Source organism: Choloepus didactylus, chromosome 4 (genome assembly GCF_015220235.1).
Source record: "Choloepus didactylus isolate mChoDid1 chromosome 4, mChoDid1.pri, whole genome shotgun sequence".
NCBI lineage: Eukaryota > Metazoa > Chordata > Mammalia > Pilosa > Megalonychidae > Choloepus > Choloepus didactylus.
Genome location: NC_051310.1, coordinates 154,891,250 through 154,905,995, shown reverse-complemented (window position 1 = coordinate 154,905,995; position 14,746 = coordinate 154,891,250). Strand labels below are relative to the sequence as shown.

The 14,746-nt window shown below is 38.3% G+C and overlaps 1 protein-coding gene and 1 pseudogene across 9 annotated transcripts in view; one reads left to right on the top strand and one right to left on the bottom strand.

Annotated features, from left to right (window-relative positions):
- Window positions 1–212: 212 nt before the first annotated feature.
- HNRNPC (heterogeneous nuclear ribonucleoprotein C) overlaps window positions 213–14,746 on the top strand; it is a 77,082-nt gene continuing 62,548 nt past the window's right edge. For 4 of the 9 annotated variants that reach the window (XM_037834484.1, XM_037834483.1, XM_037834482.1 and 1 more), the window contains exons 1-2: window positions 213–344; window positions 5,410–5,435. The gene's annotated coding sequence lies outside the window, so the exon portion shown is untranslated. Of the gene's footprint in view, window positions 345–973; window positions 1,020–4,917; window positions 5,079–5,409; window positions 5,436–5,880; window positions 6,159–14,746 lie in introns of those variants that run through there. The other 5 variants (XM_037834478.1, XM_037834476.1, XM_037834481.1 and 2 more) reach the window with 5 other exon arrangements.
- On the bottom strand, window positions 13,560–14,421 carry LOC119532937 (annotated as a pseudogene).

The window sequence follows — 14,746 nt, the reverse complement described above, 5'->3', positions numbered from 1 at the left end:
GAGCAATAGCCAGTTACTTACTAGTTTCTCTCACGCATGTGGAAAGTCTCTTACTTGGTCTAACCCACCTCTCGTTCTAATTGGGTGGAATTGTGAAGAGCGGTAGAATTGTCCTATTAGAAGCCAGAGCGAGAAAGGACGCAGCCAATAGGAAGGTTCGCAAGAATGGGGCGGGGACTAGGCCTTCGCCTCGGCGGCAGAGAAGAGTTGGGGGCCATTTTGTGGACTGACGAAGAGAGGGAGGTTGTGTCCGCGTTGCTGATCTCGAGCAGCAGTCCGCTTCTTCGCGTGGTACCTGGGAGTGGGAGATTCAGATTCGAATCCCTTCTCCCTTCCCCCTCCTGGTAAGTGGAGGGGGTGGATACAGAGGAGGCACTGGATTCTTCGGGGAGCGCGAGAGGGTGTGGGAGAGAAGGCGAGGGAACCTTCGTGGCGGAGTAACCAGGCTCCCTCTTATTCTATTTGCCTTGGTCTTGTGTGGAAGGGAGTGTTGTAGGCCTCAGCCTTGGCATAGATTTAATGTAGTGTTTTTTAGGCCACGATCGGCAGAGAAAATGTTCTCTTGCGTCTTGCTCTCTCATGTTAACGGTTCCTTTTTTTTTTTTCTACGACCGTGAGGACTTCCAAGAGAAATCATGAAAGTGAAGATCAAGATGCTGATTAATATAGTTGACGTTTATTGTAAAAGTGATGCCTACTGTTAACCTCATTCTCTTAAATTTAAAAATTGGGCAGTCGGGGGGAGCTTACCGAGGGTTGTATCGTGAGCCCGTAAATTTTGGAGCGTGCTGCAGGGCGTAAAAATTATAAATACAATAGGTTTAATATTCTACTGAATACTTTTTATTTTACTCCTCCCTGAATAAATGATGGACCGCGAGGTAGTTACTATCAGTTTTATTTTAAAAAGAAAATAATGTAATCTCATATTAACAGCTAAAATTACAGCTGACCTACTACTTTTTATCTGCAGGTTTCAAATTCCTTGAAATTTATAAGTTAGTGGAACTTTACTTGAGGTAGGTATTAATATCTTTCTCAGACAAAAACTGAGGCATAATAGTGTTGGATGCCAGAGTTATGTTAAATCAGTGAAACTTAGGGAATTTGACCACGAGGTCAGTCCGAGTGGTTTTACTAGTTATTAGAGAATACTTGGTACCAGTAGATAGGCTTTAGTAACATTTTCGTGTTGGGCTCGAGAGGAAGGGTTTAAGAGGAAAGACTAACTTACAGATGTTACTCTTTGTGTTTCCCATGCTCTTCCATTCTCAGGAATACTTCGGTGGTGCTTGCTGTTCTGTAGAGAATTTAAACATAACTTATATTGGTGATTACATCTTTAGAAGGCTTAAAATGCTTTGAATTTTTACAAGAAAATCTAATTATAGAAACCCTTGGTAGCTAGCTGGAAAAATACCAAACTGCACTTGGGAAAAACATTTAGTTATGAGAATTGCATTTTTATAAAGTTAACTGTGCAAGAAATTCGACTTTCAGGACAGTTAGGTATTAATTTTACTGTCCAGCTAAACTTTTGTGGCAAAAATGCCCAGCTATACTTTTTTTAAAATTGCATTTTTATTGAGATATATTTGCATAAGATAAAATCGTTCAAGGGAGCTACACTTTTATTATAGTGCCTACTATTTGCTAGATGCTGAAACGTAACAATTTTTCTAAGTTAGTAAAACTTCAAGTCTTTTTTTATCCTTGTGTAAGATAGAGCTGATTTTATTTTTCACTATGTGTAAATCTCAAAAACGAGAATGTTGTTAAGCACAATTTAAACCAATACTGAAGGGTAAGAAGTTCATCTTTCAGGAAACCTGTTTGTTAGAAGGTAAAAGTAGGCATATTCTAGATAGCTATGCATTTGCTGATTCCTCACTATGTAAATACTGTAAGTCCTCTAATGGTCTCTCCAGGCAAAAGTATTGCCTATTTCTTTTTTTTTAAAGGCCCCAAATATATATTATGGGCTTTTTAAAACTAAAACTTACCACACTGTTTAATTGTCAGAAGTAAGATATGAGCAAGTGATAGATTAGGATATCATCTAGTTGATTAAAGTGTCGTTGGCAATTAAACATGAGGCATTAATTTTTAATATTTAAGAAAGTTTATTGATGAGAGTTGAAATTAATTGAAGGGTTCTTGTCCTTTCTCGAAGTGTTAGAAATATGGTTCATTAACATCAGCATGTAACAAAAATTACTTTGAGTTAATAACCGTCAGAAACTCTGTCCAAAAATTAATATCTGAAACAATTTTTGATGTGTTCTCAAGTAGGTAGGCTTTAGTAACATTTTCATGTTGGGCTGGAGAGGAAGGGTTTAAGAGGAAAGACTAACTTGCAGAAACAGCATGTGTTTCTCATGCTGTTCCATTCTCAGGAATACTATGGTGGTGCTTGCTGTTCTGTAGGGAATTTAAACATAGCTTATATTTGTAATTACATCTTCAGAAGGCTTAACATAGCACATGACCTTGTTTTGGATGGAATTACTGTTTGAAACAAACAAGGAATAAACTGCAGAATAGCTAGTTCTAATCCTAAAGATAAATTAACTGCTAAATGTGAGAGATTAACTGGGGAGCATAACAGCTGAAAGAATCTTGGCCTAGGAGTTAAAACTTGTAGGCAAATCAGTTTCACTGGATTTCAGTTTTGTATCTGTAAAATAAGGCTTAATCTTCTTGTTTTAATTTCTAATTTCTGTAAGTCATTTATTTGCCAGAGATTGAAGACAGTACAGAAATAGTTTTATCATTAAAAGCTGTAAATTAGTAGTTAGTGTTTCAAACTGCCTTCGTAAGGATGCATTTACCATGATAAGTAAAGTTCTTGGATTTAGTGTATCAGGAATGTACTCAAACCTGCTTCTGACAAAATTTACTGGAAGGATTAGGCACTTTGTTTAAAAGAACTGGTTTTTAACTAGGGACAGAGGCTCCCCTCCCCCCCCATTTAACTTCACAGTGGTTCTCAAAGGAGCAGACATTAGAATCAGGAGAGGTGGTTGAAGCAGATTGCTGCCCTTCCCAGCAGCATTTCTGATGAAGTGGGAGTGGGAGCTTGAGAATTTGCATTTTTAATAGTTTGCAGGTGATGACTGGTCATGCTCGTGGTGGAACTCTCACTTTAAGAATCCCCGTTTAGAAAAAGGGAGCCAGACCCAGACCTCACTGAGGTTTGACGATGTATGATCTAGGAATACTCTTTAATTTCAGAGAGTCACAATTAGTTGCTGAAGTTCTTTTTTTAAGTGGTAGCTCATCAGCTTAACATCTTGGCAGATACCTTAACTTCTTGACACTGAAAAGATGTAATTGCTTTTCTTTTCACATTGCTGCTTTTTAAGCATCTATCTTGTGGTACATCTTCAAAGGCTTTATTTTTGGATGAGCCGAGCCATAAAGTTGCTTAATGTGAGTGCTAGATTCAGGCCGAGATCCAAGAAAAAACGGAATATTGCACCATAACTACTTCCCAAACACTGACTTGAAGGAAATAACACCCAAATGCATATTTTCTATAGTTACACAGTTTCTATAATTTGTACATCTGTGCAATTTTACACATAGTCCAAGTGCACAAGTATTATACATTATTCCTAAACTGGTCTACCACTTTAATTTACATTTTAGAGTTATAGTTTCTATTGCTTTAGTCATTCATACATAACTGACTCAGGGAACACTTGTAAAATTCAGTTAAAAAATTTTTTATTTTGCTGAAATTTGTAAAGGAGAATAAAACTTTATGGTTGAATATTGAAATGGAAATGCAACCAAACATACATTCTTAAATGCAAATCACCTAAAATCTAATTTTGTATTTTGTTTTAGTTCTCTGAACAACTGGTTGCCAATTATATTATTAATGGTGTGGTACCGTGTATCAGCTCTAGAAGTTATGCCTTGGAATTAGTTATATACACCATTTGATAAACAGTGGGACCATAGGAAAAAGAAATTTCGTAAGCACTCTCAGCCATCATATTTTTTCCTAACTTTTATTACAAAACAGTATTCATTAGCCATAGTCAATCATTTTTCCTGCATCTGTATAGTTTTTCATTCTGTCAATGCGTGGTTTGATGGGCTCCTTGTTTAAAACATCTTTTCTCCCTAACTTGTAGAATCTATTAGGTCTTGGTGTGCACTACAAAAAATTTGCAGATTTTTTTTTTTCCCCCAATTGTTTCCAAAAACGACCTGGATTTAAGATGTGATTTTTAAAATTTCTATTTCTATTTTTTTCTGCAGCAGTTGAGTTAGAGGAAGAGGAGCCTTTTATCCTCTCATAAACTGACCTCTCTACTTCCTCGTGTATTTTTAAGATTGAATAATTATATGGAAAGGGCTTTGCTTATTCATTGGCCTTTGCTTTGATCATTCATTGGTTTTGAGACTAGACGAGTCATCTCTTGTATGTATGTTCATAGTAGACCATTTACCTTCAGTCTGTATCCTCATTTGGAGAAACTACAGGTACTTAAAAGTTTAAAAGCCATGAATCTGTGTGCCTTCATAACTTAATATTTGACATTTGCTTATTTCTCATCTCTATTTAATGATCTGGTTTTTCTATATTTTCTTTGCCCAAACTGATGATGACCAAGATGAACGTTTGAATATAGACATTTTTTTTTTGGAGACTCTTCTTTTCAAAACCCGAAAGGGAATACCAGCATGTATTTAGTTAATTTCAGTTACCTACTGATGTTGAAGAATTGGGAAGAAAGTCACTGGTAAAGGTGATGATCCTGTCGAGGCTCTCCCCATCCCATTGGAATGTTATGCTTTACCAAAATGTGTTAAGATGCAATAGACAGACATTTCTGTCTTGGGGGTTTAGGGCACAACATTTCTGAGGAACTCTGACTCAATCTGTCCCTTCTCCTTTCACAGGGCAGCAAGGCGAACCCCATCCCTACTCACTGGAGCTCAGCTTTGATTTTTAACCTCCCTTCCCCACCCTTCCAGAACACACACATTCCCATTCCAAAATTGATTTTATAAAGACATCTTAAACATAATGCAACTTGGTGTGCACTACAGAAAATTTACAGGTGTTTTTTTTTTAAATGTCTCCAAAAATGGGACCTGGATTTAAGATGTAATTTTTAAAATTTCTATTTCTATTTTTTTCTGCAGCAGTTGGGTTAGAGGAGGAGGAGCCTTTTAGCCTCTCATAAACTGACCTCTCTACTTCCTCGTGTATTTTTAAGATTGAATAATGATGTGGAAAGGGCTTTGCTTATCTGCTATTGAGAACTTTACCCTTGCGGTTTTTGTGGAAACTGCTTTTGGAAAGAAAAAAGAAATGAACTTTACTGACTTGACATTTTTACACCTCCCGTTTTTCTAATCTGGGCTATTTTTATTTTTGTTTTTTTACAGTGAGATTTTTTTGATCTTCAGCTACAGTAAGTTATTCCAATTTTTTTTTTACATTTTTCCTGACTTTCCGCTGATTTCCTTTTTATTGTTGTTACTAGTTACTATTATTATTTATTATTATTATACTTATGATGGTGATGATGATGATGATAATGACACTGATGATTTTTAACCGGATTAAAATCGAGTTTTTCTGAATGTTCATAAGAATTTCTCCGGCCTCCTGATTGACTTTGGAGTTTTGTATCTTGGGAGAGAAAGTGAAAGCATTAGCATTTTTAAGTGGATTGATCACATAAACCTTTTATCTCCCAACCCCACCCTCGCCCTCATCCCCTTCCCCACAACTGAAAAGAATTTTACTGGCTGTTTTAAGTCTGTGACCTTATTTTTCCTGATCTTTAACTTAACTGTTTTAGAGCATCTCTGGACGTCTGTATTTTTAATTTTTTTTTATTTTTTTTTTTATTTTTTTATTTTTAACCTTTCATTTGTTAAATTTTTAAACTGTGCTGCAATAAAATGTGTGTGGTACTACTTAACACCTACAAAGGTGATGGCATTTTCCCAGAAAGCCATCTTCCTCCTGTTTCCCTTAAATCCCATCCTGCTTTTCCTGTACACTACCCCTCACAAACCACAAGCTGCAGCAACATGGATGCCCAGCCTGGAGCAGCAGCAGCCAGGATGACCTGGAGCCAGGGGGGCCTTCGGAACAGATGCACACCCTTCCTGGGTGATGGTAAGAGGTGTGAGGTCCACTTGGTTTCATTGCAGAGACTAGGAAATAAACTCATTTTAAGTTTATTTGGACTGGTGTAGGTGATAGCCTTTGGAAATATTTTGGTTAAGCCTTTTGTGTCTGTGTGTTTCCAAAGAGGTGTTTCCCAAGCAGGCCACCTCAGTGATTTTTAAGCTAAGGAATAATATGAGTAACGAATTTGAGCCAGTTGAGAATTTTTGATATGGAAAGAGCAGTTGAAGTTTTTTAAACTTTAAAATGAAAATGCTTTGTTTTAATGCTTGGGAAAAACAAGACAAGGACATACTAGGCAGTTCTTCTAGATTGTTACAGATTCGTCAAGTTTTTCTCTCTGAAGAGTAACCCTCCTTGGTGTTCTGACAGCAGTTTTGGTTTGAATCTATTTAGACCATTTTATCTTGTAAAAATGTAACATGAATCAAACCACAGGTGACATGCTGTAGTGTTAAAGCACTATCTCACTGAAAGGTTTTAAAGATTTTGAGAAAGGGTATGTAGGCTTTTCAACCTGAAAACAGAACAACAGCAACAAAAAAAAACCCAGGGGAATGAGTTTAATCTTTGTAGTCAGATCAGAGAAGGAAGAAGGTAGTTCTGACCCCCTTTTCAGTGATTTGAGGCTAAGCTAGAACTAGGGAATCCAGTCTCTTCCCAAGGGTGGTAGGAAGACATGAATCCAATCTGTTAAAAGAATAATAACAGAGATGATTAGGAAGTGGATGGCCAAGAAGTTAGGAATTTTAGCAGCCTAGTATTTTGATTCACTAGCTAAAGCAGGATCTTTTAATAATTCAGTTTAGAGTTGCTGAAAAGGATTTTGATCCAAGAAAATAACTGGAATTTTTTTACAGGCATATTTAGTGCTTGGTTATTTGCAAATCACATACTTGCCCCTTACCTCACTTGGACTGAAAGGGTAAAATCTGGTGAACACTGAAAGACAGCCTCAAAGGAAAACAGAATGGGAGAAAGTTAAAGCAAAAGAGTTACCTAGAAGAGGAATCGTGGATTTTTCAAATGATAGGTCCGTTTATTGATGCTCTGTCGTATGAGGACTGATTCTACTTGTTCCCTGTTATTGTTTGGTTGCTGTTCACTGTAGGTTGTTTTAAGTATATGTTATTTGTTCATTCTACAAACCCATTTTTTTATGGGTCATGTTCTCTTGGCTTTGGGGATACAAAGAAATATATAATAGTTCTTTTCTTCAGGGACTCTCAGCAAAATTAGGGAAGACTGATGAACAATGAGGTAATAACTGTGAGATTAGATTCCATAGAAGAAGAAATTCAGGCCAGATCATAAAAATTTGAATGCCATGCCAAGGAGTTTGTATTTTATCCAGAAACATGGCATAGACATTGAAATATTCTAAACTAGAAGTGACATAAGGTTTTTATTTTAAGAAATGTTATTCTTCTAAGTGTGGAAATGATTAGAGGAGGATGAGATTGGAAGCAGGAGATAGATCTGGAAATTTTTATGAATTATGATCCAAGGAAAAAATAATGATCTGACCTGGAGAAAGGTAGTAATAGTGGGATTGCAGAGGAGGGGAGAAATTTAGGAGGATTTGGTGTGGTGTATGAGATACGGTGTGGGCAGGAAGAGGAGAGAATATGGCATGACCAGGTGTTTAGCTTCTATAATGGGACAGTAAAGAATATAAAAGGAAGAGGGGCAGGTTAGAGTTGGAAGGTAGATAGGGAAGTTTTTTAAAACGTTGACCTTTTAGGTTCTCATGGAACTTTAAGTAGAGGTGTTCATTCATTTACACGTATGAATGCTTACTCTGAAGAATCATGGTTAGGCTTGGATGTATGGAGATGAACAAAGCAGGTACTGTCCCCTGCCTTCCTGAATGTTATAGACATTGCTAGAAGAAATAGAGTAAAATAGAAAAAAATAAGAGTAAAATAGAAATAAGAGTAAACAGTACTACCACAATTTGAGGACAGGGAGCTATTAGGTAATTTTAAGGGAACCAGGTTTAGAACAGAGCGGGAAAGGGTTGCAGCGAAAGGGTTGCAGCCAGTGAAATAACCTTATGTTGAAGCTGAGTTCTGAAAGAGGAGTATCATGGAATTGGGGGTAGCAGGGGGCAGACAACTGCACTTCTAAGTGAGAAATAACTAGGGAATAATCATCAAGTATGCTAAGAAAAAGAATTGGAGATGTCAAAGATAAAGCATTCATAGTACAGGGCCTTACAGGGCCATGTTTAAGATCTAGGTTATAAAAATCTCTAATCTGGTGAAATTATTTAACTATTTTGGACTTCTAAAAAAGAATTTTTAAACTAAATGTGGTTATCTATTTTGACTTAATTTCACAAAAAAACCCTTAAGTGGGGTGAGGAATTGTCTAAGAGTAAATTATTTAGGTATAACTTTGTGAAGTAATTTTATGGTCTTTGAATGTGAGAGCATTCTTTTAGGGAAATAAACACATTTTTAAAATGCTTTAATTGGTAGAAATGAAATCTTTTTATGGTTTTATAAAAGAAAACACACCACCAGCAAGGTGTGTTCTAAATCCAGTGGTCCTTTATCAATCCTCATCTCACTTGACTTGTTGGTGTCATTTAATCAAACATTCTCTTCCTTGAAACATTTTTTTACTTTCTGGTTTTTATTGTATGTTTCTAGCTGTGCTTTAACATCTGTTTCTGTTGGAGTGCCGTATAGTTCAGTCCTTTCACTTCTCTTTTCTGTCCACACTCACTTCCTGGTCATTTCATTCAGTCTCATGACCTTATAAACCATTTATATATAAGCTGATGAACTCCCACACTTATATCATCAGCCTGAACTTCTCTCCTGAATGACATACCTACATATCCGGTTACCTATCTGACAACTTCCTTGAGTGTCAACTATGTATATCAACTTAAATCCAAAACTGGATTCCTGGTATTCCTCCTTCAAACCAGTTTCTTCTGCACTGTTGGCCTTTTCAGTTAATGAGGCTCCAGTTTTCATTTTGCTCAGGCCAAGGACTTTTCTCTTATACCTCTCCTTTGGTTGAATAGAAAATGCACTTCCTTTAAAATATAACAAGAATTCACCACTCGTACTGCATTACCTGGCCTAGTTTCAAGCTACCACCATTTGCTGTGCATTGTTGGAATAGATGGCAGTTTCTTTTGCTCCCACCCACCTGGTCTGTTCTCAAGGTGGCAACTAGAACTATACTGTTAAAATGTAATACTATTGCTTGAAAGCCATCACTTGATGGCTACCTATTCCAGTATTAAAGTCAAAATTTTACTGATTTACTAGATACTCTGTGTGATCTGTTGTGCTCTCCTCTCCCTTATTATTAGTATACTCTGCTCCAGCCAGTGTCTTGAACACACTTGATTGCTTTTCTCTCAGTCTTTGCTTGGAATTCCACCCCCCAGCCTCCCCCCGCTCCCCCACCCCGATATGTACAAGTTCAGTTTCCTCAGTTCTTCTACGCTTTTTCTCAAAAGCCGCTACTGTCACCTCAGTGATATTTTCCTTTACTTAACCCTGAATATTAAGATTTTTTTTTTTTATTGATAGAAATTAGAACTTCCTTATAAATGTTTCCAGAATATGAATTGGTTTTGTTTCAGGACTTGTGATAACTTTTAAAACTATACGTAATCTAAGTTTAATATTATAATGTATCTCATTTTCCACTTTCCAACCTAGAATATATACTGCAAGTTAGAGCTAACAAAGAGAAAAAAATCAATCTGAATTGCTTGGTAGAGAAAACCAATAAACTTAAAAATACCCCACCAAAACTAAAACAAACCCAATCAAGAAATAGATTCTACAAAGCCTATTGATCTTCCAGTTTGTAATAAATGACCTCCCAAGGGAAAACAATTCCACTATCATAGCAAATTTTTTTTCCTTTATTTTGAAATAAATTCAAAGTTATAGGAACATTTGCAAAAACAATACTAACCCCATACACAGAATTCCATCATACCCTGAGCCCCTCCCCCGATAGCTCAATCCACCAACTTGAACATGCTGTCACATCGCTGTTTCTTTCCCTCCCTCCCTGTCATCCATCATCTGTTGCTCTGTCTTTTGAACATATGAGAGCTAGCTGCACACATCCTTGAACATACACTATAATTCATGTTTACAGTTCCCATGAACAAGAACATTGTTTTGTGCAGTCCCGTTAAGCACAGCTAAGAAGTACAAGAGATTCAACAATGGTATCATGCTTACATTCTATATTTCCTTTTCCTTATGTCTCAACTGTGTCCCTTTGAGCCACCTGTCCTCTGTCCTCCAATCCCATCCAAGTTCATCCTTGGCATTCAGTTGTCATCTATTTAGACTTTTTTTTTTCTTTTTTCAATTGTGGAAACATATACAGCCTAAATCTTCCCATTCCACCCCCTCCCTAGCCTTCCATTAGTGGGATTAATCACATTTAGAATGTTGTAATGCTCTTTCCCACCATCCATTACTAAAAATTTCCCTTCACCTCAAACAGCACCCCTACACTCATTTCTTAACTCCCCGTTGTCCTTTCCCCCATTTCTCTTAACCCAAACTCTACTTTTCACCTCTATGGTCATATTCTCTGATAATTTCTTTGTTTACTGTGGGGCTTAAACTTAACCTCTTAAATCCATTTCAATCTTGTTTTTCTTTGATATCACCTTCACTTCAGTAGGACACGTAAACTATGTTCCTATACTCCTCCATTCCCCCACCTTTATATAGTTGTCTAAAATTACATATTTTGCATTGAGTTCAAAACCACTGATTTGTCATTAGAGTTTGTATTTTATATCATGTAGGAAGTAAATAGTGGAGTTACAGTTCAAAAATTATTGACTTCTATTTGTATTCCATTGTGGTTGGAGAATGTGCTTCGAGTATATTCAATTTTTTTTTTTTTTTTTAAATGAGGCTTGTTTTATGTCCCAGCTTATGGTCCCTTCTGGAGAAAGATCCGTGATCACTGGAGAAAAATGAGTGTCCTGGTGATTTGGGATGTAAGATACTATATATGTCTGTCAAAATTCTCTATATCTCTTTCTCCTTTCTTTGTTTCTCTGTTGGTAGAGCTCCCTTTAGAATCTGAAGTAGGGCAGGTCTTTTATTGGCACTCTCTCTCAGAATTTGTTTGTCTGTGAAAAATTTAAGCTCTCCCTCAAATTTGAAGAAGAGTTTTACTGGATAAAGTATTCTTGGTTGGAAATTTTTCTGTCTCAGAATTTTAAATATGTCATGCCACTGCCATCTCGCCTCCATGGTGGCCGCTGAGTAGTCACAACTTAGTCTTATGTTGTTTCCTTTGTATGTGGTGAATTGCTTTTCTCTTGCTGCTTTCAGAACTTGCTCCTTCTCTTCAGTATTTGACAGTCTGATCAGAATATGTCTTGAAGTGGGTTTATTTGCATTTATTCTATTTGGAGTTCGCTGGGCATTTATGCTTTGTGTATTTATATTGTGTAGCAGGTTGGGGAAGTTTTCCCCAACAATTTCTTTGAATACTCTTTCTATACCCTTACCCTTCTCTTCCCCTTCTGGGACACCAATGAGTCTTAAGTTTGGACGTTTTATTTAATCTGTCGTATCCCTGAGATCCATTTTGATTTTTTCGATTTTTTTCTCCCTTCTTTTGTTCTCTCATTTTCTGTTCTGTGGACTTCTAGGATACTGAGACGTTGTTCAGCTTCCTCTAGTCTTGTATTGTGAATATCCAGATTCTTTTTAATTTGGCCAACGGTTTCTTTTATTTCCATAAGATCTTCTATTTTTTTATTTACTCTTGCAATGTCTTCTTTATGCTCTTCTAGGGTCTTCTTTATATCGCTTATATCCTGGGCCATGGTCTTCCTGATGTTCTTTAAATCCTTTGCCGTGTTTTTATTCCTTGATTGTAGTTCTTTGATTAATTGTGCGAGGTACTGTGTCTTTTCCGATATCTTGATTTGTGTGTTTGGAGTTGGATTCTCCATATCGTCTGGTTTTATCATGTGCATTAAGATTTTCTGTTCTTTTTGGCCTCTTGGCATTTGCTTTGCTTGATAGGGTTCTTTCAAGTTGTAAAAAAAAATACCTATCTAATTTTTCAGAAACACACTTTGGTGGCGTGCACTTTCTCTAACCAGCAGATGGAGTCTGTGAGTCACCTATACCCCTCAAGTCAGTTCTCCACCTTGTCCCCACTGTGTGTGGGGAAATGATTCTTGTGGGGTTCAGTTCGAGAACTCAGTTTGGGTGTGTTGCTGGAGCCGTCCGCCATGAATGTGGGGCGTGTGTACGGATGGCAAGGGAGGAAGGACAGCTTTAATATTCAAATCCCCCAGGTTCCCAGAGATTCAAGGCTGCCGCAAGAGTCTAAGCCTTCATTTCATTTCAGCCCCAGACCCTCTCTCTCGCTGTCCACAAACCACCGGACTTGGCGTAGTGTTCCTGGGTTCTCCAAGCGGGTCCCCCCTGCCCAGCCGCGATCCTCCAGGACCTCTGCCGAGGGAATGCCATGCTACGTCACCAGTGCGCGCCATGCCTCAAGGGAAGCCCTGGGCCCCCGGGCCGTGCCAGGGCGCTTTCAGCCTGATGCAGAGATGGCCGAACGGGGCATCTCCACAACCCCCTCCTTGCACAGTTCCTCTTTCCCAGCTCTGGGACAACTGGTGGGGCTCTGGGCTGTGGGCATGGCCCCGGGCAGGAGTTTATCCAGCCTTCCAGGGAGCCACCTGCTAGCCGTGGGGTTTCTTTCTGCTTCCGGCTCTCCCCTCCGTTGCCCTGGCCCCAAGGGTATCTGCAGCGGGCTGTCTTCCAGGCCAGACACCGAGAGGCCGGTCCAGCCCCCTTTTGCTGTGTTTTACTGTGTGGTTCCCACTGTTGCAGCTGCAGCGGCTCCTGGGTTTTTCCCTTTTTTTTTTAAAAAGAGCTGGTCGGTCTCCAAACGCCAAACCCTGGCTTCCCTGGAGCGCCTCTGCGGGTTTTCCAGCCAGCTTACTCACTCGTTTCAGAATGCAGACTCCCGGTTTCACCAAATATACGGCCCCTGTGGAACTTCAAGACCTCGTCCAGCTGGCGCATCGCTGTAACCAGTATTCTGGGTCACTTTCTGGTTTTTATCTAGTGTTTTTCACGGAGGTGTTTTTTTGCCCTGTCTCCCCTAGCCGCCATCTTAGTTTCCTCTATCATAGCAATTTGATGACTAAAAGCAGAGCCACTTATTAAGGGAAATTATATTATATGCAAGGAAAATGTAATAATGCTTCTGGAAAATGAGGAAAAGTAATTTCCTTGTTAGGGAGCAAGCATGCTATAAATACTTACTGTTCACTTGGGTCTTGTTAGAGGTTGAAGTACCTGGTCACATAAGAAAAGTGATAAGAACACAGACTTCATGAAACCAACCCCCTCAACTACTTTTTGCAGTTCCACTTTGGGGAACCAAATAAATAGCTTCCAAATCCAAGGATAGACTGGTCCCAAAGCATTTCCTCCTCTGTCCTTTTTTGGCCTTGTTCCTTTTTCTTTTGTTAAGTTCCTTTTTCTTAGGGGCTACATCTCTGATTTTTTTTTTTCTTTTAGATTTTTATGCTTTTCTTCATTGACACTGGTTCCATCTCTGCTTGCTTTCTTTGGATGCTCTTGTGTTTGTCTAAATTCATTTCCTCATAACTTTTTTTCCTCTTATGCTTGGGCTGCTACTTCTCTGGTTTTTCTCTGTCTTCCTCCTGGTGCCTTTTTCTCTTTTGATGTATCTGTTTATGACTGGCTTGATGGGAAAACTGGTACTGTTTTCTAAGGGGAAGTGCTTGTAAACTCTAGATTCTACTCTGTATGAGTCACAGTTATATTCTTGCTGACTAATGTTCAGGAGTACTGTTTTTTCTCAGTAGTTCCTGGGGAGTTGACAATAGCTCAGGGAGTCTGGTCTCAGTCTGCTGTCAAGAGCTGGTAGCCACTGAGGTAACCAGTTTTCCACTGTTTGTGAAATATTGTATAATTGTCGGTTTAAGTCACGACAGTTTCAGATGGGAGTCTTTGCTCAGACATTCTGTGTCTGGATATAGAGTTAACCTCTTACCCATAGGTTTCTAAATAGTCCTCTCTAATCTTTCTGAAAGAAGTCTTTGGCTTAAAGCCTCTGGCTTTCTGCACTTTGAAATACTCTTCCCAATTCCTCTTGAAAAGTGTTACAGTTTCTTTGGATGCTTCATTAGGTTGACAACAAGGGATTCTCCTTATCAGACTGAGAACTTCGTGGAGCAATCTGATCATATTCGCCCATTAAGTGCTTCAATTTTATAGCGTGAAGTTTCCCCACATAGCAAGACTGTGCCACAACTGGAGAGCCAAAAATCATGATGCAGAGATTACAAAATCTGTACTTGTTGAATACTCCACTCCCATTGACCTCATAATGTGAAATCCTTTGTGATTCAAACTGTAACACTATTCCACATACTTTACAAAGTATTCTATAAAACGTTCATTCTTGGCTCATTCAGCATGGTATCTGAATTTGTTGAACTGTAATCCGGTAGCCTTGATCTTGGATAATGATTGTAAAACATCTCCCAGGCAGGGGCAGCCGTCTACAAAC